This window comes from Equus caballus, chromosome 19 (genome assembly GCF_041296265.1).
Source record: "Equus caballus isolate H_3958 breed thoroughbred chromosome 19, TB-T2T, whole genome shotgun sequence".
Taxonomy (NCBI): domain Eukaryota; kingdom Metazoa; phylum Chordata; class Mammalia; order Perissodactyla; family Equidae; genus Equus; species Equus caballus.
Window position 1 is genome coordinate 36,193,581 of NC_091702.1, and position 25,761 is coordinate 36,219,341.

The 25,761-nt window shown below is 38.2% G+C and overlaps 1 protein-coding gene across 12 annotated transcripts in view; it reads left to right on the forward strand.

The window, feature by feature from the left end:
• Positions 1 to 25,761, forward strand: part of LPP (LIM domain containing preferred translocation partner in lipoma) — a 637,546-nt gene that overhangs the window by 137,606 nt on the left and 474,179 nt on the right. The window lies entirely within an intron of this gene.

Here is a 25,761-nt window from a genome sequence, read left to right on the forward strand (position 1 = left end):
TTAAAAATTGTACCTGGACACCCCTTTAATAGATTGGACTGGTCCCGTTAGGATAATTGGCTTTATACGTTTATGAAAATAGCAGCAGTGGGAAGTTTTGTGGTTCCTGAACAGAGACTCCCCCTCCCAGTGTGGGGTGAAGTGTTGAGGGGCCCAGGCAGGCTTATTTGGGTAGTGTTGTTTGTTTTAAAGTAGGATATTGGTACTTTGGGGTGAGAGGAAAGCAAAACAGTTTTGGAGCCCCTTTAGAAAAAATAACAAAAAGCAAAACTTTTTTCCTGAGATAAATGAATAGAAACTGTAAACAAGGCAATAGGACACCAGGAAACCATGAGTCAGTCTGCTCTGTCCCATTTTGCTGTATGAGGTTGACTGCTTGGCTGTAGGTGGGGATCCTTGAACTCAACTCTCCAAATTGTTGAAAGGATCAAATGAGTTAATGCCAATGAAAACACTCTGTAAACGGAAAACAAACAAACAGATAAACTCTTCCTATTTGTTATCTTAGCACAGGTGCTGGCATTTTTCCTAAAACAAAATAAACCTTTCTTTTTCAATTATAAAAGTTATATATACTCATTTTAGAAAGTTAAAATGCACAAAAGTACAAAGAAGAAAATTAAAACACCCACAACCCATCATCCAGAGATAACCACTGTTCTATTTTACACATATAACCACTCCATTCTTTTTTTTAAAGGGGGAGTCGTGTTCTACATATTTAGTTTTATATGTTTTCTTTATATAATATTATATTGTAAACACTTCCCATGGCATTAAACATTCGTCAAAAGTATACATTTTAATCACTGCATAATATGCATTATGTGAATGATGTATTTGCATGTATTGTGACATATTTGACCATTGTTTCCATTATTAAGTGCTGACTGTTTATCGAGAAGGGAACTTGCTTTAAAACAAGACTGGGACATTTGACACTGCTTTTACAGAAGAGGAATTTAATGTGTTTTGTTTCATCATAAATTAATATATATTAGGCTGGAGATCTTTTAGTTAAGATCTGAGTCAAGGTAAAATTCGACCTGTAGAATTTTTAATTTCGAGAAAATTCTGACTATAACAAAGTCTGTTAGGCCATGTTCTCTTAATTAACATAACATTAATTAGAGAAATATTGAAAAATATTACGGTTAGTCTCATGAATGTACTGCATTAGATAAGTTGCCTTATGCCTTCTGAAAGACTTTTCATTTTCTCTTATAGGAGGATGCAGTAAATTTGTTTTGCCCAAAGCGTTCATTTTCTGTTGCTGGGCATATACATATTACTATAGTTACCACATTTTGGGATGTGATGACATAATGATGAAGAGAGACCTTTGGATATTTTTTTAAATGGAGATTTAAGGAGTAACAGGCTAGGAGAGGGAATTGTGCTAGTATTTCAGTCCTGAGAATGAGCTTTTTGTCATGGATTTACCTCTTTGCCTCTTTTTATGCATTTATTTGTGTCTGCTTAGCATCTTGTCATCCCCCTGAGTTCCGTCCCTCTATTTGTCCGTATGCCAACCCATCCATCCAATAGTCTGTCCTCTGGCCTTCCTTAACTACCTCTCTCATTTATCTCTCTCCATCTTCTTCTGTCACTCATATCCATCTATTTGCCCATCCATATCTATCTGTAAAGTGAATGGAGACTACTTTGATGGGAGCATATGAATTTTTTTGTTGCCTTTTACAAAGGAGATTGCAGCAGCCAAGGGCCTTAGAAGCAGAAAGTGAAAATGACTAGAACGTGACCACTTTTGTTTCACTTCAAAGTCAGGAGGGATATTCAGAACCCACCTGGTTACCCATTCTATGATGCTCATTGGGATGTTCTTAATATAATGCCTTTTGGGGAATATTGTTTCAACTAATATTTGGCTAGAAATCAGTCACCCAGAGGTAGAATAAACAAGAACTATTGTTTGTATGTAGCTTCTGAGTAGTAAATTCAGAAGGGAAAAGAATTTTCTTGAGTTTGGACTAAGAAAGTCAAAGAAGTACAAATGCCATCTCTCCAAATTTATTAACTTCAAAAAAATATGTTTTGACATTTTCGGAGAGTTTAGGTATATCACACAAAGGTATTTTTGAGGTGTGGGGACCTGTGTTGTACTTTTATTGGACAAAATGGAAGGAGAGGAACCAACTGTTATTGAAAACCTATTTTCTTCTGATTCTGAGAAAGCTGCTTTCTGCTTACTATTTTATTTAATTCTCACATCGGCCCTGGGATGTAATTTGTATTATTCCCATTCTGTAGATAAAAGGCAGAGACTCAAAGAGGCTAAATGATTTGCCCAAGTTTACATGGTTAACGAGCAGCATAGCTTTCGTGGAATCAAGACTTGATTCTAAAACTGTTACTCTTTGCTGTAAACCATACTGACACTGTGCAGAAAACCTGTAAGATCTTAGCTGTATATCAGCTCGCCACTTTAAATTTTACAGTAACTCAGCCTCTGAAAAGGATGCTGCAAATAGCAGTTTTCACTTCTTGTCTTGAAAGATGAGCGGGTTATCATGTAGATGTGATAAAGAAGACAGTTCTTAGGATATGGATATAAGCTTGAATCTATAAACTTGACTTTGGTATTTGATGGAATGGGGTTTTCCTCATGTGCAGCTGTGTGTTTGTGTTTGACTTAACCCGAGTCTCATTAGTCAGCTTGATACAAAAGACACAAAGGTCCGGTCCGCAAGAGGCATCTAATGAAGGCAGACAAACGCATGAAATACAATAACAACTCCCCCCAAGTGTTTGTAAGCTCTAGAAAGCCAGAAAAGATAGCTGTTGTAATCTATTTTGCCAGGCCAGCTATTATAATCACAAATGAGCCTGAAATAGTAATGGCTTTTGAAGACACAGCAAATTTATTTAGTTCTTAACTTTTCCATAGATTTGAAAGCCCCCCTCTCCCCCCCGCCCTTTATATCACGCTAAACTGTAGCATTGCTAATCATCTTCTACCTGAGTGGAAATTAGTTTTGGCATAATTAAGAATAAAGATGGACACTGGGTAAAGGAGGTTCTGCCATGGGACCTGCCTTGTATGAACTTATTCTCACTTTCTATCTTTATTTTATTCTCTAAACATTTATTAATTGCCTACTGCCCAACAGGCACTGTGCTATGTGGGAAGAATATGCTAGAATGGAGGTCAGCAAACTTTTCTGTAAAGGGACAGATGGTAAATATTTTAGCCTTTGTGGTCCATATGGTCTCTGTTGTAGCTACTCATTCTCCTGTTAGACAATACCTAAAATATTCAACTCTGCCATAGACAATATGTAAACAATTGAGTATGTCTGTGTTTCAATAAAATTTTTTGCTATAACATGGAGTGAGTCAGATTTGGTCTGTGGGCCACAGGTTGCACACTTGTACTAAAACATCCATGACAATAGTGAACTTTGTCTTGTTTGTTGCTATGTCTGCAATGCTCAGAGCAGTGCCTGGCCATATGGTAGATGCTCAATAATTATTTGACGAATGAGTGAACTAGTGAAGGAATGAATGAATGAGACTTCTTCCCTGATCTTTAAGAATTCATAATTCAGTAGGGGGATAAAAAGCATGTGTATGAGAGTGTGGAGAAGAGTGGAATCAGGTGGTCTATTAACTGGATCCTGAATGATAGATAAGTATATGTCACCAGCCAGGGATGGGAGAAGGACACTGCAGAAACACACAAAAGGGACAAGAAGCAGCACATTTGTAGTGAATAATGAGTAGGATTTCCCTTACTTGCCTGATTATCAAAATTGCTCTTTATTGATAATACAGATTCCCTTTACCCTCCCTGGAGATTCTGATTTTCAGGCAAGTTTGGCCAATACTTGTTTATAAAATAAAGATTTGAAAGGAAGTAGTAGTGGGAAATGACACTGAAAGGTATACTGGGGTCATTTCTGATGGGAAATAAAGTTCTTACTTTTCCTACTAACAGAACCAGTATTGACTGATGGCAGCTGGACCCAGAATTACCTTGTGCCTTCTGTGCCGAAGAATAGAGGGGGACCTGGTGGAAATCCACCCTACTTAACTGCCTGCCTTCGTAGATCCCCTGTTGATCTTGGAGGAATACTCCAGCCTTTATGATGAAGTGGCATGTAATTTAGTCAGTTGTGTAAATTACAATGAAAATATCAAGTTCTGTGTAGCTACTAGATTTATTGCTTTTGAATCTCTTGGTTGGTAAATGTTTAAGAGGGCAAATGGATTCAAACAACACAGGAGAAAACTTGCTTTATCCTGCTGTAACGCCACTTCAGAAGGCAGTTTAATTTAATACCCAGAATTGTAGACTGTCACCATTGGGAGGGCTGTGTGTCGCCTTTTTCATGACAGGGGAAACTGGAAGTCTAAAACGTAGGCAATCTCTTGCTCAAGTTCTGTCACCAAATTATTGGCAGAACCAGAAATATAATGCAAACGCCAAGTTATGCAATTTAGTTTTCTTTTCATAGCGCTATGCCATATTTATCAATAAAGTTCCTAATTTACATAATTGCTCTCCCCCTTGAATCTCATAGCCTTTTGCTCACACCTCTTCTATGCTGCTTGTCACAAAGTTACATCTTAATGTCATCTCCTGGACCAGTATCCCACTGTTATCCCAAATAAAGACTGAGCTCTGTTTCCCTGGAGAGCTTAACATATTTCCTGGCACTTAGCATGTATTCAGCAAATAATTGTAGACTTGAAATATCTTGAGCATCTTTTCTTTTCTTGTGTGTTTTGACTCAAGTTTCTTTGCAGTTATCTTGTCAGAAAAGTCAAGCTCTTCCAGAAGTGCTAAAATACAAAAATACTTTCTCTTAAACTACCTTAATAAAAACACAAAGTTGAATTCCCTGTTATAGCTAAGACCTTTCTTAACAGCTCTTTTGATAGTTAAATGTCAGCAACTTCAAAAAAGAAATGTCAGTAAATTATCAGAGAAAGAAATTGCATATTTATTTGGTAGATGTATTTTAATTGACCACTTAAAATAAAGATTACAGCAGAATCTTGAGAAATTTCATATCTTGCACATTTCTCTCAACTGCCAGAATTTTTTTTTGTTTATATCTCTTAGGAGACTTAATTTTTGTCTCTTCTGCGTTCTGGTTATATACGTACGTTTGTCTCTTCCAGTCAGTGGTGAGCATCTTGAAATCAAAGCACTTAAACAAATTAATCTCTGCATCTCCACAAAGCCTAGCTTTGTAGGTACTAATACTAAATATACATTTACTTAAAGAAACGTAGTTAGAAAGTGGTCAATCTTATCTTCAGTTATTCACTTAATTCGCTCTTATTTTGCATCTGACTTTGTGCCGTGCTTTGTGTTTAACACTCTTGGTAGGGCTGGATTGGGGCAGGTGTTTAAAAGGGAAGAAAACATAGTTGCCTCTTTCAGGAAACTGTAGTTTGGTGGGGATGTTGACACATAGCACATAAATATAATGTGATAAAGAAATCTGAGATAGGTACAAATAAGCTGTATAGAATCTGGAGGCAGGTTTGTTCTGACAAGCTGAATTAAGGGAGGCGTCAGCAAAGAAACAATGTTTGAGGTGAACCTGAATGTGTCTTGTTCTTCCATTTTGGTTATTGGTTTTGATCGTTGTCAACACAACACACACAAACACACACACATACAAAGTCATAGTTTTTTCTTTTTGCCATCTGTTTGGCTGTAGATTTAAGAGTAGAACTATGTTTATGTGGGACAAAAGGAAGAGAGGAGCAGGTTTCATGGTGTAATCTGCAGGTTTCTCAACGTCTCAAGTTATTGGGATGTTCTTCGTCATCAGTGACATAAACAGCAAGTATATTGGCCAGAGAGAGATATAGTATACTGTTCTGAACTAATGGTGTTCTTTCCAAGAATTTTCCCATCTAATTGTTGCTCTTCTCAATAGTTAAATTACATGAAATTGCTCCCTGGGTGGAGGAAGCATAGTATGGTGGAAGAAGTTTCAACTTTGACGTCAGCCAGTTCTGGTTCCATACCGAACTTTGCCATTTATTATTTACGTGACCCAAGACTGTTACTTATCCTTTCCAAGGTTCAGTTTCCTCATCCTTGAAAATGATGATAATGGAAAATACCCAACAGAGTTGTGGGATTAAAGGAGCTAATGTTTGCCAAGATCCTATTTCAGTGCCCAGGACACGATAGGTCATACGCCTACAGGGCCAGGTAAGTTATATAAAAGAGTGAGCAGGTGACATATTAGTTTTATGCTATTGACACAGACACACTGCCTTTGCACAATTAATATAAAGAGATATTCTTGACTTCTGCAGAGAAATCCTTCCAGGCTTGTTTCTTGAAACACAAAAAGCCCTTTCTCTAGCTTCCCCTTACCCACTTTAGAGTCTTGGGTACAAGAAGTATTTTGTTTTCCTCTTTAGGGAAGATAACAGCGCGAGTATGCTGATGAAATGCTACTGGTTGCTGGCCACAGTCTGAGCATACTTTGGGGACAGAGCTGTAGGGCATGGTTGAGGACGTGGAGAGCTTGAGAGGGCTTTCTCTGAAGAAGGTGGCAGCTGCCTGGCACTAATCAGTTTTGCCACGTGGGAATGCATTGTCAGGTTTTTATGTGAAATCTTTAGGCTTTGAAATGTTCGCAACTCACTCAAATATTTTAAAAACACTGTAAGAGATATTTCCTCATGGAAGGAGAAAAATGTAATTTATGATCTGACTCAATAATGTCAACTTTGGCTCAAAACAACAACAAAGTGCTTTCAAAGTCCACACTGTACATGGCAAACAGAACTCATCTAACAAGCAGATTTGATCTGCAGCCCTCCAGTTTGCATCTTCTGTGCATATATATTTTTTTTTAGGAAGATTACCCCTGAGCTAACATCTGCTATCAATCCTCCTCTTTTTGCTGAGGAATAGTGGCCCTAAGCTAACATTGTGCCCATCTTCCTCTACTTTATATGTGGGACTCCTGCCACAGCATGGCTTCATAAGCAGTCAGTAGGTCCGCGCCTGGGATCTGAACCGGGAAACCTCAGGCCGCCAAAGTGGAGTGTGTGCATTTAACCACTACGCCACCAGACCAGCCCCTTCTGTGCATATTTTTAACTGATAAAGATAATAGTAAATGATGGACAACACTTACTGAGTCCTTTCCATGTGCTAGGCACTCTGCTCTGGGCTTTACATACATCATTTAATTCTTATAATAACCTGAAGAGGTACGCATTAATATTATTATCTCAATTTACACACAAGGACACTGAGGATCAGAGAGATTAAATATCTTTCCTGAGATCACACAGATGCTATGCAGCATTTCAAACCTAGGCCTGTTCACCTTCAAGACCAAGTGTACCAGTGGTTCTCAACCCTGATGATCTGTTAGAATCACTGGAATACTCTTAAAAATACTATTGCCCAAGCCCACCTCCAAACTAATGAAATTAGAATATCTGGGAGTGGGACCAAGGCATGGATATTTATTTATTTATTTTTTTCCTTTTCCTCCCCAAAGCCCCCCGGTACATAGTTGTATATTCTTCGTTGTGGGTCCTTCTGGTTGTGGCATGTGGGATGCTGCCTCAGTGTGGTTTGATGAGCAGTGCCATGTCCGAGCCCAGGATTCGAACCAACGAAACACTGGGCAGCCTGCAGTGGAGCGCGCAAACTTAACCACTCGGCCATGGGGCCAGCCCCGGCATGGGTATCTTTTAAAAAGCTGAATCATTGGTTAGAAGAAGTAATATGGGTAACGACTCCAACTTCCCCCTCCACATCAAGCACTCCCTATCTCCTGTACCTTATTTTATTTTTCTTAAAGCATTTATTGCTCTCTGAAAATTATGTGTTTATTTGCCCTTTTGAATTTTCTGCATTGACTTCTGGGATGTAAGCTCCAGGAGTGCAGGAATTTAGTCTTTTTTCATTCTTTGCTGTATCCCCACCATCTACATTAGTGCCTGACACAAAGCAGGTGCTTAGTAAATATTTATTTGAATGAATAATTGGTCCGTCACTGCGGGGAACTCACATTCTAGTGAGGGAGACAGATATACTTGGTCCTGTGAGATAAGCTGATAACAGTGATGGTCAAGCTGACCTCATTGAAACTTGGGATACTGTTGTTTATCTCTTAAATGTTAGGATGAATTGTCTTGATGTGTGCCGAATGGACTGTGGGGCAGTTTTAGTTTTCTACAGTACTAGACTGGATCCATTCTGTGCTCTGGGGGGTGTGTGTGTGTATGTATAAACTGAGTAATATGTGACACATGCATGTTATCTCTGTTTGGGCACAATCTTTTAGTGAGACAGCTAGGGATTACAAACAGGGCATTCTAAGTTTTGTTTCTCAAACATCAGGCCATAAAACAAATTCAGTACTGATGGTAGAGGTTTACTCAGCCTAGAGAGAATTCAGATATTCTCCTCTTTCTAGGAAAGCCAACTTCTGTCAGCCACTCTGCTCCCGCCCATACAGCAGTATTTCTCAGCCTTTATTCATCACAGATTCTTATGATGGATAATGTTCTTATAACAGGACACTATGGGCTCTGACCAAGAGAAGGTAGGCTGAGGTTAAGTGGAATAACTGGAGACCTATCTATAACTCTGCCTCTTGTTCTCCCATTTAAGGACGTAAATGGACGTGTGAGTGACAATATCTTAGGGATAACCTTGAAAGAGCGCTTGTTTCTATATAAAAACAATTCATTTGGAACTTTCGGACTTTACCAATAACTAGCAACAGATTGCTTAAGACATATCTGACAACTGGTGTTCTCTGGTGATAGTGACAATACTTAACCACTGGTATGGCCCAGGCACTGAACAATCAAAACTGACCCTGATGTAAACAGTTGTGCCATCAAGTACAAGCTGATGGGCAGTCTGGCTGATGGAGTCTTAGTGTGTTGTGATGAAGCAGCTAAGAGCCAGTGATGTACAGACGATCCAGGGAAACTCTAAGTCGCTCTCCTTAGGCAGAGCAGAGAGTGGAAAGAGCCCTTGCTCTAGAATGATAACACCTGGGTTGAGGACCTGTTCTCGCCACTTATTGCTGGGGGCTCCTGAGCACTTCACTTGCCGATCTTGACCCTAAGTTTCTTCTAATTCATATTGAGGGAGAGCAATTTTGGCATCCCCCTATTTCCCAGGCTTGATAGGATGAGTAGGCATCTCCGAAGGAACTTTTCAAGATGAAGCACTGGAACCAAGGTAAGGATGATGATGAAGGGAACAATGACAGTGATGATTTTTCTCCTGTTATAGACTGACCACTCCTGATTTATCTATTCAGATTAAGCCAAACATGAAGGTTGAGAGGACTTTGGGGGAAAGGAGAGATCAGCAGAGGCAGAACTTGGCTTTCTTCTGTGCTTCTCCAGAATGGTTATGTTTTGCGTAGTCCAAAGATAAAATCTGGGTAATCTGTTTCATAGTTTAGATTACTTAATGCAATAGCTGGGCCTGAATAGGTTCATGCCTCTATGATATTCATGAAAAATGCCATGTCTGAAGTGACCTGGTTGTTTTGAAAATGGGCTGATTTTGACAAAGGGGAAAAATTGGGATTCATTTACTGTAAATTGCAAGTAAGAAACAACAGAAAGTTGAATATTAGAAGAACTTGGCTATCGCAAAAACCACACACTTTCACATCAGTAAAACATGGAGTTCTGATCTGAGTGATATGTGAAACTCCTTGCAGACCACAGAGAGTAAAAAGGAGCTCTTTTGTTTCGTTATTAATACCATTGTCCTTGTTTCTTTAAATGAGAATTGATAGCAACCATAATAGAATCTTTCTCAAAGACCAAACACAGAAAGAAAGAAAAATAAAACAAAATAAACACAAAAACCTCATCACCACCATCACCACTAACAAAACCCAGTGCTCTAAGGATGCATAGCCTCTAACTATCCATTGTTAAGTCATCAGGCTCTAGAGAAAGGGGCCCACATTTCTTTCTATCAGGATATAGTCTTCATTAATTTTCTTTTTACTTTTTTCTTTTTTCACTATTTCTGGAAGACTGACAAAGTTGGCCTCTTATTGCTGCAAAAAGAGCAATTTTGTCTTCTAATGGGCATGAGCTTTGGAAGTGATGAGTTTGCATGTATTGTGACTATCTGTGTTCACCAAGAGAGAGAGGCCAGGGTGCCTGATTGAGGGGTGCTTTAGGTAGATGCTATAGAGTAAAAACGGGGCTCTGTGGAAGTAAACTAAAGTAACCTTTACAAATGAGGAGGGGGCCAGTGGAGTTGAGTGAAAGAGGCCCATTCTTTGCCAACTCATGAAATGTGGTGACAAGTCTGTGGCATGGAGGACAATAGACTTGAGATTTCATCTCTTTGGCTAGCCATTTAACTACAGCTGACCCTTCCTCATTTCTCAGTGAAATGTGGCAGTTGAAATAGATGTTTTCCAGTCATTCTCCTGACTCCTATTTGGAATTGGTGATTAGTTATTCAACTCTTGCTTCATGGCATCTTGGAGTGTTGTGGCAATGGGAGGGGAAGCTGAGGCCAGAGGAGTTGGGGTGGGTGTTGAATGCACCCATATGGTTGAGCAGAACTGTATTATTATTATTATTATTATTATTATTATTATTTCAGGAACAGTCCTTATAGTAGTAGGAGCTAACATTTATTGAACATATGTTCCTTGCCAGGCCTTGGGCAAGGTGCCTTATATATGCTATCTTATTTAATTTTCACAGCAACCTGTTGAGATGTAAATTTTAGCTTTCTGTTTCATAGCAATGGAAACTGAGACACTGCAAGAATAAACTTCCAAAAAGTCAAAGCTATTTAAATAGCTACATTAGGCTTCCAAACCTGATATCTTCGTCATTCTCATTCCAATATGCCGTATTAAATTGCAGAGTTGGAAAGTTTCAGGCCTTCTAGCCAGCTTCCTTCCTCTGGATTTGAAGGTCTCACTGATGCATTGTTGTCTAACCTTCCTTTAGAGAAAACTAAAAATTATTTGAATGAAGCAGCACAAAAGTATATCACAAAATTAAAAAGTTACAAAAAGACTTATAATGAAAAATAAATCTTTCTCCTATCAATGTCTCATCTTTCCACTTTTCCTACCCAGAGGCAAAAACTTGTATCAGTTCCTTATATCCTCTTTTAGAAATAAACTGGGTATACACAAGCATATGTATGTATTTATATTCCTTTATATTCCAGCATATAAAGAGTATTTACACAAAAGGGAGCATACTACACACATTATTTTGCATCTTACTTTTTTCGTATAATCATATATCTAGATGATCATTTCTGTATCAGCATCTTATGTCTGGTATCTTGTAGTTATAACTTGCATTTCGTTTGTTAGTGACTTTGGACATCAATTTAAATAGGCTATATCCATTTGTATTTTCTTTTTGTGACTACCCTCTGCCTCCTTTTCTGTTGGATTCTTGGACTTTTGCTTATTGATTTACTACAGTTAAAAAAAATTAACCCTTAGTCTGTGATAGTAGGAGCAATACCCCATCATTTTGCATTTGTCTTTTTAACTTGCAGATCAAGAAAAAAAATTTTTATGTAGTCAATTCAATCTTTCGGTTTTATGGTTTTTGGGTTTCGTGTAACACTTAGAAATGCCTTCTCCACTTTGTGATGTTTTTTTAAAAAAATCTTCCAATTTTCCTTCTAGTTATTTCGTCTGGGTCTCTCTCTCTCTTTCGCTCTCTCTTTCTCTTTATCTCTGTTTCTGTCTCACATCACTGATCCATTGAAATTATATTTTGGCAAAAGATGTGAGGTAGGAATCCATTTTGATATTTTTCCAGAACCAACTGTCCAGACACTATTTATTGAATAGTCTACCTTTTCCACACTGATTTGAAAAGATAGCTTTATTGTCTATTAAATTTCTTAATGCTTATTTACTTACGTACTTAATGCTTAGGAATTTACATCATTTTGGGAACCTGCTGTTCCATTCATCTGCAACGTCATGCACCATTATCGTGCTTTCAATTATTGTAGCTGTATAATGTATTCCATTATCTGATGGGGCTACTCCACTCTCATTAGTTCCTCTTTTTCTGAATTTTTCTGTCTTTTAGCACTTGTTTATTTTTCCATGAACTTTGGAATGAACTTGTCCAGCTCTAAAAATAATGTTCTGTTGATATTTTTAAGGTGATTACTCTAAATTTATTCATTAATATTATACATTATGCATTGTAAAGACGTTATTTCTTTTTCTTAACACTATGCCTTTCCATTTGTTAAAGTCTTCTCTTACGTCCGCAGGAGCATTTAAATTTTTCTTCCGGTAGACCGTGCGTGCTTCTTAGAGGTTTATTTTCCTAGGTATTTTCTGCTTGCTCTCGTTAATGGAATTATTTCTTATATTATACCATCTAACTAGTTGAACGTGTGTGTGTAGCCTCTTGATTTCAGTATATTCATTTTCTACCCAGCCACTTAACTCAATTCTCTCATTATTTGAATAATTTTTAGATGGATTTCTTTGAGTTTCTAGTTAAGTAATCATATCATCTGCCAATAACTATCACTTTTTTCTTTTTAATTTTTATAACTCTCACAGCTTTCTTCTAATTATATTGTCTCCTACCTCCAGAAGAGTAAATATTAAATAGCTGAGTGAGCATCCTCCTCTTTTTCCTGACTTCAGTGGGGATGCTTATAATGTTCCCTGTGAATTGTGATGTTAAGTTTTGGTTGGAGAAATATATTGTCTTAAAAACTATCCATCCCTACTCTGAGAGTGTTTTCTTATTTTTATTTTTTGAAATAGAGGGTGGTTGTTAAATGCTTATCTAATGCCTTTTTAGAAATTATGGAAATAATCGTACATTGTCTCCTTTTCTCTTTTCTAAGAAAATATCTTACGTTTTTCTCTTTTGTCCTATAAGTTTGGTGATATATATAAATACATTATTCAAACAAGAAATCATGCTAGTGTTCTTGGAATAATATCCGCTTGGTCATAGTTTGTGCATTATTTTTTTAGTGTCATTGGGATCTAGACACCAGTAATTTATTAACAATTTTTGCATCAATTTTCACAAGTGAGATTATTTGAAAGTTATGTATGTGTGTGTATTAGCATTGTCTGTGTTATGCTTCAATCATTGTAAAAATAATTTGGAAGCCTTTCTTTTTCTTTGTTTCTTTTTGAAATAGTTTGAATAGCATTTATATCATCTATTTCTTAAAAATGTGATAGAATTCCCCTGTGAAACTGCCTTGACTTGGTGCCTTTTTGGTGGGGGGAAGTGTTTATTCTTTAACAATTTTTTCTTTCTTTTATACTAATTGGACTAATTTGCTTTTATATCTCTTCTATGGCTACTTTTGTTAATTGTCTTTTAGGAAAGTCACCTATTTCAAATTGATCTGCATGAAGTTAAATAATTTATTATAATTATATTCATTTAATCTGTGTTTATGGTTATTTCCAGATTATTATTTAAAGTTTTGTGCTTTATCTATCCCTCCTTTTGATTAATCAAAATTTTATTTATTATTTATTCAAAAAAACAGTTCTTGCATGTATTTTTTAGCTCTACCATTCTTTATTTTCTTATTAAAATCTTCAATAATACATTTTTTTCTTTCCCTAGAATTATTTTGTTTTTCTAGTTGTTTGAGCTTGACTCTCAATTCACATATTTTCATTTCTGCTTTTTTATTAATACAGATAAAGGTATATATTTTCCTGTAAGGATTGCTTTAGCTGTACGCCACGCATTTTGTTAAGTAGTATATTTGATTTAGTTATTTGACTAGGTACAGTTTTTTAGAAATGCCAAATCCAGTTATAATGTAAGCCTCATGGAGATAGAAATCTCATCTGTTTATTCATTTTGAGCCTACCATAGTGCTTATCACATAGCAGGTGCTTGAGAAATATTTTTGTATGAATAAATAAAGCCCTATGAAATAATTATGGGGTTTGTGGCAGGTTCCCATCTGTTACTCTGGTTCCTTTCTGCCATCTTTGGACATTCTCTCTAGGTATCTACTAATGTGGAGGCATAAAAAAATATTAGACATGCTTCATATTACGTTTTCAGAGTATGTTATTAATAGATTTATTTTTAAAGTCTACCAATACAATTTCCCTCAAATCAAGTAAACCTGGTTAAAAAGACTTTTGTAAAGATTAGCCCAGAGGAAACACATTTGATTAGAACCAGAATGTTAGAGCTGACGAGTTATTAGAGATCATGCCCATGATTTTTGTGTTCCTGGACCCTTTGTTCCAGCTAAATCTTGCAGAGAGGTCCAGGTCCAGAGTGTAAAATGATAAAACAGGCCTGCTGTAGTGGGGGGAGGGTGCAGAGCCAGGGGAAGCCCAAACCCTGCTGTGGGCTGTCTTCCCTCCTGACCTCCTCCCATGTCTCATGTGAAAACCAAGAGTGATAGTTCAGAAACTTTCAATGTTCGGATGAGAAGGAAAACAAAAATGCAAAGAAGGCAAATGATTCATTCAAAGTTACTCAGTGAATTAGAGGCTTAACGTGGGAATACAACTCCGGCCTTCTGTCTCTGCATCTAGTGGTATTTCCAGGCTCCCGGGAAGCCTCCTGTACCTTGCTCTAGTGTGCATTTTTTGATGGACCTGATATTTGATCGCCTCCCTCGGCAGGCCCAACAATCTTTGCTAAGGCACAGACTGCATATTTGCTAATCCTTGAGGGGAAAGCTGTGATTCAGGCTCTGAGGTCTAAGAATTGCAGACTTAGTTTCTAGTCTCTTGGTGAAACTGCTAATCTCGGTGCCAATGGTGTTTCTGCTACACGGACACCTGCCCACACAGCATGATTAGAAATTATAATGATGATGACGATGAGTCTTCCAGGACACCCACGTTCTTTGCAAGATATTTCTGCTAATCGTCTCTACCAGAATCAGTTGGAAAACTTTTTTTTTCTTTGAGTTTTTTTTTCCCCCTTTCTAAGTCAACTGAAAATGCTGGTCTAATTCTGGTGTAGGTTAAAGATTTGTCCTCAGCATTACTGGTGTGTCATTTTTTGTGCAGGGGATCCTAGAATCTTGGGAGCATGGGGTAAATGGAAAGCACACAGGGCCAGGTCTGAGGAGTTTGGGTTCAAGTTCCAGTGGTGCCAAAAATTTCCTGTGAGCCCTTGGTAGAGGTTACTTTCCATCTCTTCAACGTTGCTTTCCTTTCTGTTAAATGGACATCCAATTCTGTTGTACTTAATTCACTAGAGGGGTGGGAATCAAATGATTAATGAGTAAGGAAATACTTCATTAATTCTATACTATAACTTGAGAGGGTTTTTATTGAAGTTATTGTTGCTATCTTAGTCTGTTAAGGCTCTATTTAGTGTAGTACAATCAAAGAGTGTAGGTGTGAGGGCTGGGTAGGCAGATTGTTATATTAATCCAACATTGGGATGGGTCAGGGCAGATAAAGGACCAAATAATGCCTGAAATGTTGTAGTATACGGGCTCTGCCTTGAACTTGGAAAAAATGTTGCCATGACGGATGGCACAGAGGGAAAATAGAGAGGATCTCAGGAACTAGAAGTCTCAATGGAGAAGTAAAAATAAAACTTAGAGGTGAGAGAATAGGAAGCTAAAGTCAGGGTGTGTAATAGTGGAGTAATGGTCTAGAGGTGACAAGAGATAATTAGAAAAACACCAGCAATGGCTTTGGACCTTGTGTATCTGGAGTGTAGGAGGACAGGCAGACACAAATAGAGAGGCTACAGAGAGAAAACAGCATCCTCAGAGAAGAGCCGGCTCCAAGAAAGCCCTCCAAATGCCCTCCAAGGAGGGTAGGAGTGGTTCCAAAGCTCCATGGGGTCAGGAAGAGTCTTATCTTTATTTGTGCTTTGTTCACAGTACTTGCCTTTTTTTAAAGTTGTTTTGGGCCTTGCTTTTTAATTTAAGGTTTGAGTATCGGAAGGACTGGTTGGGGAGGGGTTCTGATAGGGAAGAGCTGAGTTGGTTTATTCCATTTCTCTTTTTAATTCACTGTTTCCTCATCCAAAAAGTGTTGGGCTCCATGACTTGGTTTCTATAACTCTCACTACCTTTGTTGAAGGAAAAACAGTTTTCTAAAACTAGGACTAAAACTCAGTGAATATGTTGATATTTTTGTTAATGGTGCTTAGGGTTCGGGAAGGAGTAAAATGTTTCCAAAAGTCCTTTTCCTTTAGCAGAGGAGTTCAGCTTGTACACTGGGCTCAAATAATTTTAGTTTTTATTCTTATGTATGTATGTATGTATGTATGTATGTATGTATGTATGTATGTATCTCTATCTCTCCAAACATCCATCCACCCATCCATCCATCTATCCATCCATCTTTCTGCCCACCTAGCTTACCTGCTTATTTATGGAAGATGGTAGAATTTGATTTCTCTTATTCTTTAGTCTTTGGTTGATTTGATTAATCAAGTAAACTGAGTTGAAGAAAAACTGACTTCTGAAAGAAAAACTTGAAAAAAAAAGGTATCATGATTCTTTGCAAAGCATTTTTTCCAGGCTAGATTATATAATTTCCCAGACACTTGTGATGGGACTAAGAAGTGTGCACAAACTGAATCTCTGAAAGCCCTGTGAAGGTGTTGGCTAAGCTTTTTTCCTTCTTAGCGTAGAAGGAGACAGACTTTTTTTCAGTAAAACAAAGATGGTATAATCTTTGAAACCTAAGGTGATTCTCTCTATAATGTCAGTCCAAATATAAAATAAAAATTTTCAACAATTAGCAAAAATATGAATTTTTCAATTACCAATTTCTTTTTTGGCAAAGTTGGCCTTTCTCATTCTACTCCTTTATTCATTTATTTATAATTTTTAAAAAATCAGCTAATTTCTAGCTTCCAGTGAGCCTTTTACCTAATCAAATGCATTGGAAATGCTTTTTAATTTATTATGAGAACAACAAAAAGCGAGAAGTCACTTTATGTAATGTCTTTTCTTGTAGTTCGGTGTTGTCAGCTCTTTTCCTGATTGAGTTTTGGTTTGGCTGGAAGCAGACTGAGGGTTTTCATCTCCCAGTACTGTTTAGCTGTTGTTGCTGGTGAGTTACAAAAATAGAAGAAGCTTCCGTAATACTGTTCACCTAACTTCCTCTAATGTTCATATTTTACGTTTATCAAAGCTAAGAAATTATCATTATTCAACATGAGTAATTAAAATACGGATTTTATTTGGGTTTCCCCAGTTTTTCCAATAATGCTTTTCGTCTTTTCCACAATCCGATTCAAGGTACTACTCTGCGTTTCGTCATCATGTCTTCTTAGTCTCCTCCCGTCTGTAACTGTTTCTCAGACTTTCCTCGTTTTTCATGACCTTGACACTTTTTAAGTGTATGAGGCAGATATTTTGTAGAATGTCCCTCAATTTGAATTTATCTGATATTTTCTCATGATTAGACTGGGATTGTGGATATTTGGGAAGACCACCATAGATGTGAAGCCTTTCTCTTGGCTTCCTGTCAGGGAGTACATGATATCAACATCACCTGTTATTGGGATGTTAACATTGCTGCCGATCAGTTTTGTTTTATTGTTTTAACTAAAGACCAGTTGTCTGGGACTATTGACACTGTGATGCCTTTACAAATTAGCAGTGACAGTCACTGACAAGTCTTCAAACTGCTAGCTTCATTCTAATGGAAGGCCAAAACTCCCAAAGCGGGTGGCTTCCAAAGCTCAATTAGAAAATGTGGTTTGGACCTGAGGCCCATGTTGGGGCTTGCTACAGTTTCTCCTCCAGTCCCAACCCTGGGCCTGCTTGAGGGGAAAGTTGAGCGACCATGCTGGTTTTGTGTATTCCTACCCAGTGAACCATACAGGGATTGGGGCCCACCTCAGAAACCAAATCTCCAACAGAAAGGAGGACATTAAGGAAAGCAGGAGGGAGCGAGAGATGGATTCCGCCCATTCTTCCAGATGATTCTGAAGATGATCCTTCCCCTTGATTAATATGGCTTAAAGGATGTCAGCCATTATCATCCCCCCTCCTATCCTGGAGGACCAAGTGATGGAAGGAGAGCTCTTTGTTATTTGACAAGGGAACAGAATGTTCCATATCCATGGGCAAAACCAGAAGGTGTGAAAGGTGAAGAGTTTCTTTCCTCTTTTTTTTGGGTAGCTTCTTGCATTAATGCATTGCAGGTTTCCTGAATTTTTACTTACCCTGTGTTATTTTCAGAGGATGCACAGTGAGGTTGGGAAGCAAAAGCACTGATGGCTAGAGTTGGAAAATGAACCTTGATTCAAGCCAAAACAGATATGAGGGTAGATCTCACATCCTGTATGTGATGATATCAGTATCCTAATGGGTAGAGTGGCTAAGTTGCCATTTTGTTTGTGGTAATCCTTCTCCTATTTGATTTTCCTCATCTTCACATATGGGACGGAGCCATTTTTCCTCTCCAGCATTTGCTGTCACTGTGTCCTGCAGTCTCTTGGTCTTGAGTATAGGATTGAGAGAAGTATTTTACAATATTGGGTGGGTTGGGTCAGCCTTTGGGTGTCCATGTATCTTGACAACTATTGTAAAACTTAGCGCCTTTCTCCAACAAACGTTTCACTCTGTTCACTTACTAGAAGTGAATGTTTGGGAGAGATTAGAGATGTGCTGTCCAATATGATAGCCACTAGCCACATGTGGCCATTGAACATTTGAAATAGGGCTAGTGCCACATGTCTAAAGGATAATATTTTGCATATATTTGTAAACCAAATTTCTTTTTACTATTCTTTATAAATGTGGTGACTAGAAAATTTAAAATTGCATATGTGGCTCAACTTATTTTTTTATTGGTCAGTGGTTAGAGCCTGAGAAGAATATGAAGCACAGTAAATTGACCTTGTGTTCTCCTCTGAGTTCTAATAATGTTGGCATTAAAGGGAAAAGCTTCAACAGTCATAATTTTCATTAAAAAAAGTCTGATTCAGGAGAGTTGGCTCATTTTAGAATATTGCTTGGACTGGAGAAGAATCTGACATTTGGTATTTTCATAATTGAGAACATAACTTGCAGACTTAAAAAAAATCACAACATTTTGTGCTTGGCCTTAGGTACCAGACTTTGAGCTCTTTGAAAATAGGGATTGTGTCCTTTTCTCTTTCTACCATTTTTCCCCCCAAAACCACACACTAACTAACACATAGAAGGTGGTTAACTGGCATGTGTTGAGAAACAAAATCACTTTTAAAAAAGAGAAAACCTTGTGAAGCTACCCTATATTTATGGTTGGAAGAGATAAATATCCACCTTTATAAGTCAACCCTTGTTTTAAAGTCAGCCACCAAAAGTAAAGAACATTGATCCCAGTGTTTATTTACTTCTTGATTTAGTTATTCCCATCAGGTGTCCCTGTCAGCTTTGCTTATGATAAAGAATCTTTTCAAAATGCTTGACCTCACCACCCCTCTGGGTAATGGGAGACAGAAAAGGATGCTGCTTACACATATTAATCCTCACCTTGTTCAGATACCATGTCTAAGGGCCTGAAGACTGGATTGTTCCTATTTTTGCCTTTGTTTGATCCTTTCCAGCATCTATGTATACTATAGAGGAGTAGGAATAGTAATGAAAGATGAGTTTAATCTTGGACTATATTAACTTTTCATTTGGTTTTTTAATTTTATTCTACTTCGTAATGAGCCAGAGCTTCTGTGAACACTTGACTTATAGGCCCTCGGTCTTCCATTATGTCCACTCCTCTGATTCTCCCTTCTTCAGTACAGCCCTGGGGCTGGGGAGGAAGGAGGCTTTGTGTGATGTTGTTATTTGGTCAGAGCCCTGTGCTCGGAAATTCAAGAGCCTCAGTGATTCCATAGCAGGCATGGTGCAGACTCTGAGTGATCCCTGAATCCAGATATAGTCAAGAACTTATTGCCTTGGTCAGAGGCAAGCCTTATAGAATCTACAATGGCTCTGTTGTTCACTATTCCTAGAAAAGGCCCCTTGGAAGAGACCTTTTGGTTATGTATAGCCTTATTTCTAAGAAATATTTGAAGCTTTGATTCTTCTGCAGAACAGAATGGAAGATTGTGGATTCTCTTGGGAGTGTGTATAGGGCGGCTATAATGAGTGGAGAAAGTATTGGCTTTGGAGTCAGAAGACCTATGTTTACTTCTTGGCTCTACCATTTTCTAGTTGTTGAACTCTAGACAAATAACGTATCATCTCTGAGCGTTAATTTCTCTATCTGTCCAAATTGGACAATATCTACTTCACAAGGTTGTCATATGTTAATGTATGTGGAGTACCTGTTAGGGTCCAATACTTAGGCTTTGTAAACACTAAATGAATTGGTTTTCTCACACATCTTATGATTTTGCTGGTGATAGACCAATCGTCATCTTGTGTCTTCATTTTGGAGGTGGGGAGGATGGCATTGGTGTGATTGTGTGGTAAAATCCACTTTAATTCTAGCTGTGAGAAAAAGAGCAGGGAAAATGTGGTAAGCAATTGCTTCTAAAAAGCTCGGACTAAAAGCACTTGATGGATTTGTGCTGGCTTCCCGGTAGACTCATCTCTCTACTGCCCGCATAGCACAATTAATAGTTATTACTCAAGAAGGAACAAATAAAAAAAAAGAGAGCAGGCATAAAAACATCCTTTCATCTTCCTGAAGACGGTCCCCTTTGTCAGGTCTGTGGAGCCATACCTGTGAATCATCCTGGGAAAGCACAGTGTGGGTGACTAGAAGGAAGATCTTGTGGTTCATTTCTTACCCACTTCCTGGGCTGGGGAAATGTCTAAGCTCATCTTTCTTATCTACTGATGCCTTGTCAATATCCACTACCGTTCACCATGCATCTTCACAAAGGAGGGCCTCTTTCTCACATCCTCACTCCAAATGCATCACTGTGTAGAGAGCTGGTTACTCTCTGGGCAGAAAAAGTTGTGAAGCAAAAGCAGAATAAAGTTGAGAGGCTGAGCATAGGGCTGTGGAAAAGCATTGCAGTAGGAGTATAGAGACGTGAGTCTGAGCATGAGCACAGAAACGCTCAGTCCATGTTTATTTTGTGAGGGTATGAAGTGAGTCATAGTCCTGCTACAGGCTGGCCACTTAACCTTGGGTATTTCACTTCTATGCTACTAGGGTCCACGGATTAAGTTTTGCCACTTGCCCTCTTGAAGCTTAGTCAGAGTAGAGGAAAACCCTGACTTTGAGGATGAATGTCCCAAGTAGGCATCTAATTTTTCTATAGATTCAACTTCTTGGGCAGAATGGAGGTGAAGGTCATGGATTTTAGGGTCTATTCCTGTGTTTGAATCCAGCTGTAGCAGGAGTGATTCTGGACAAGCTATATATGTCTCCCAGGTTGAGTTTTGTCATCTGTGAAATAGGAACAGGGTTGTTGTCAGAACTGCAGATAGTACATGTTATAATGTGCCTGGCACAGAATAAACTGTCAATATACAAATAATAAATAATAATAAACAAATATACCGATCTCAAATGATTGTTATTGTTATTATTATTACCTGTAACCACAATCATTTTCCCTGGCCCTATCTTATAGGGATAGACTGTGGCTATAGGAAATGTTAGTTGTGAAAGTGCTTTGCATTAATAGATAAAAACTATCTATATATTGAACAATGCCATTAAAGAAAGCTCGGAATCAATTTCACCATCTTCTTCTTTATTTTTACTCATGGATTATTTGTCCTCAAGTCTTAGATAGTTTCTTTCTTGCTACATCTCTTGGATTTTTCCCCTTTTGTCTATGTCACCTATTATTACCCTCTGCCTGGCTCTCATGGCCTCCTGCTCTACAGGTGTTCCTGTCTCCAGACTCTCCTCGAGCCCTAGTTCTCAAAGTGTGGTTCATGGAGCAGCAGCATCACCATCAAGCCTCACAGCTTGCTGGAAATTCAGCATCTCAAGCCCCACCCAGAGCTACTGAATCATGGGGCATATTCCTCACTGTTTGTAGAGCCTACATCCAACTCATTTTGCTACCACTCTTGCTCAGAGTACCTGCGTGGCTAGTGCGTGTTTGCTCTGTCTCCAGAATATTTCCTGATTCTGATTGCTTTCACTCTCTCTTTTGCAAGTTGAGAGGGTAAGCATGGAGCCATGGAAAAGCACTGGAGTAGGAGAATAGTGACTCAATCCAAGTCATCATCCATTACCTTGACTTGGCAATGGAGTCTCTGAAACAGTCTCTGTGCTTTTATGCTTTCCCTTTGTCGCTCTTCATACCGCACAGAGAGATCTTCTAGAATTGTTAATTGGATCGTATCAACTCTACAACCGCCCCCTCCTGCCCCCCGCCTCCCCTTAAACCATACAGTGGTTTCCAAGTATCTAGAAACATTCGAAAAACCTTTCTGTGGCCTGCAAGGCCCTGTGAGGTGGGCTCTGTCTTCTCCTTTACCTCCCACTCTCAACCACTTCACTCAGTAAGCTACAGACACTCTGGCCTTCCTTTTGCCCGTGTATAAGCCAAGTTTGTTCCCACCCTACCTTTCTCTGATTCTGTATGTGGCTGGCTTGGAGCCATCATTCAAGGCTCAGTACCAATGTCATCTCCTCAGAGAGATCTTCGTTTATCTCTAGCTAAAGTAGCACACCTTTCCCCTCCCCACGGCTTTCTCCCATTATCTTGTTTTATATTCTACATAGCCAGTAGTCATTGTTCTCTGAAAATAGGGTTGTATGTCTTTGTCTTCTTTATGTTCATTGCAAACTGTTTTGGTGAAAGATATCTTAGTTATAATAATAATAATGATGAAGATTTGCTGAGTGCTTACTGTATGCTAGGCAGTAAGCTCTGATGGGTCAGTTCATTTGGATGATTTCATTCTTTTTAATGGATTATTTATTTGTATTTTTTTCTTTCTCTTGTCTTAGAATGTCAGTTCCCTAAAAATGGGACCAAATCTGGTGGTTGCCACTCTATTCCCAGCCTGTAGAAGGTTGCCTGACCTAGGAGAAGTGCTCAGAAAATGGTTGGTTAGGGAATGAATGAGTCCCAGAAGGTTGTCATTTGAGAACAAGTCCACGTGGAAGAAAAGAAGAGAGAGTCTGTCTCACCCTCTATTCCAGATATGTTCCAGGAGGAAATTAACCTTAGGTTCATCTTTATCTTTAGCTAAGACAGGGAGCAAGAACCTCTAGGAGAGAGGTTCTTGAGTAGTACCTTAACGAGAACAAGTTTTTTCTAAAGCCTTATTAAGTTTGGCATTTGGCGTGGCTGGAAATACAAGGCCTTCCGACTTTTACATTCTTTGTGCGCACGTTCTCGATGTGCGCATGTGAACCTTTGATTATTATGGACTCAAGTCGGCAGTAACCATGGTGAGTAGACCTATCACACAGCATTTTTCTGAGTCAGTTTAAAATGCTGACAATTAAATATACCGTACTCTTTTAAGCGATCCATCAGTCTCCCTTGTTGTCATGGTGACCGGAGTATATTTAGAATTGTGACAAGTACACTGAGTTCAATTGCACTTTTGCCAAAACATAGTTTTGCAGCTAAAATTGAATTTCCTGATTGAAGATCCAAGTGCTGTTAAGGGGGCATGATCATTTCTATACATTATTCTGGAAGCATAGCTTACATCATTCTATTAAATCAGCAGTTAAAGTCTTATCAGGCTAGTAAGATATTGATATTTGAAGTGGTGGTACTTAGAGTTGATGAAATAAAGTGAAATAAAGGTGGCACCATGTTTTCTCCTTTAAAAATGAACCTGGCCCCACCAATATAACTAGTTTAATGATTATTTCCTTTATATAAAGAAATTATAGATAAGTGTGCATGTGTCCGTTCCTCCAGATATTTTTAATTTGAAGAAATTTATCAAGGACCTGCTCTCTCCTACTTGTAATCTATTCTTAGCAATATGAGGGCATCCTTTTTTCTTTTGGTCTGACCTCAGATTGACAAGCATCTTTACTTTTACCCAACCTCATTCCTTCTGGGTTTCTAATGAAATGGAGTAAAGAGATAAAATGAATATGACTTTTTGCCTGAAGAAAGGAAAAGTCAAAGTCTTCTCTCTTGTCTAACTAGGAACTTGGTTTGACTCCTCACTCCCCTGTTGTCTCTGTCCTGTCAACACAGTGATGAGAGTGATGTTGAATATGAACTGCTTGCTCGTTTGACCTCGGAAAGTTTAGGAATTTATGCAGTGGCTGGGTCGCTATTACAACCCTGATTTCATTCATTCCTGACCAAAAACAGATTCTCTGCTCTTGAGGTGAGAAACAAGGACTCCTGGAAGCTTTTGCTTCTCTGCTTTCATGGAACTGAATGCTTCAGCAACTGGGGTGGATTCTGAGCCCCTCATAGTCTACGGTTAAACTCTTTATATCTTTCATGTACGTTACAAACAGTCTGTTCTGGTAAGAGACATTCTGGTTATAATAACAATGGGTAAGATTTACTGAGTTGTTACTATATGCTAGGCACTGTGTATAGTAAGCTCTTTAATGGATCATTTCATTGGAGGTACACGTGAAATAGGTCCTATTGTCATTCTTATTTTACATTTAAGAGACAAGTTTAGAGAGATTTTGTATCTTGACCAGGAGTATACCTCGAGTAATAGTAGAGTCTGGATTCTGATCCAGGTGTCCTGTGTGCCCCATAGAAGGCACACAATGAATATTTGTTACTGATGAATGGCTACTCCGTGATGAAGTCATACAGATGTTTCAATGTTTCCAGTTGCTCACTGAAGTGGCAGCTACATAAAAGTGAACAGATAGCTGGATCTGAAAGTCGAGCTGAGCCACTCTGTATCTTCCCTCATGATTGAGAACCAAAGGAGATGAGTACTGAGCAGGCAGGGAGCATGCAGAAATGCCATCTAGGCCAGGGATGTGGTGTCAGGACCCCCTTACACTCTTCCACATGAGTTTTTGTGTATGTGAGTTGTAGCTCATAACATTCATCATATTAGAAATTAAAACAGGAATAAAAAAGATATTTTAAAGAAAAATATCTGTGTGAAAATAAGTACATTTTCCTAAACAAAGAAACTAGTGAGGAAAGTGGCAACTGAATTTTTACTTCTGCATTTAATTTGTTGTGATATGTGTTTTGACTAAAGTTTATGAAGAAAATATAGATAAGATTTATAGGAAGGATGGGAAAAGGAAGTAAAAAGGAGGCAATTGTGACTTTTCTTCTTTGATAGTACACCAAAACTTGACAAGTAGTAGTTCCCTAAAGTTTAGTTACAAAATGTAATCTGAAATCATATCAATAAACTTTTGTATACTCTGTTATATTAAAATCTATTGGTCTAATTTTCACTTTGAGTTGATAATCATCTATGATTGTGTAACATCACACATTGGGCATTTGGAAAATATTGGTTCACCAAGTTATGTGTATCTTCCAAATGTTGACATGTTTCATTCTATAACATAAAAAGACCACATTCATTAATATCATCACTGATTTGATCAAAAAAGTATTTTAAATATTAAGAAGATGTCAAGTGTACAATAGTAGATGCGAGATTTTCAGAATTCGAATATTCACTTTAAAACTTGTGTTTTATCCTTAGCAATGATTATGGTTAGTTGTTTTGCTTGGAATGATAGGTTCTCTTGGTTTATTTTTGAGAAAATGTCTGGCATGACCCAGTCGGAATGGCCACAGCTTGTCAATCATTCTTTCCGATAAAAACGGTGTCCCATGCAAAGAGCTGCTAGTTCAGCTCTCAATTCAAACAATCAACAAGTATATTTCCTGGGGACAATCATTGTAGCCTGGGATTCAGCAGAAGTGCTTCATGCATAC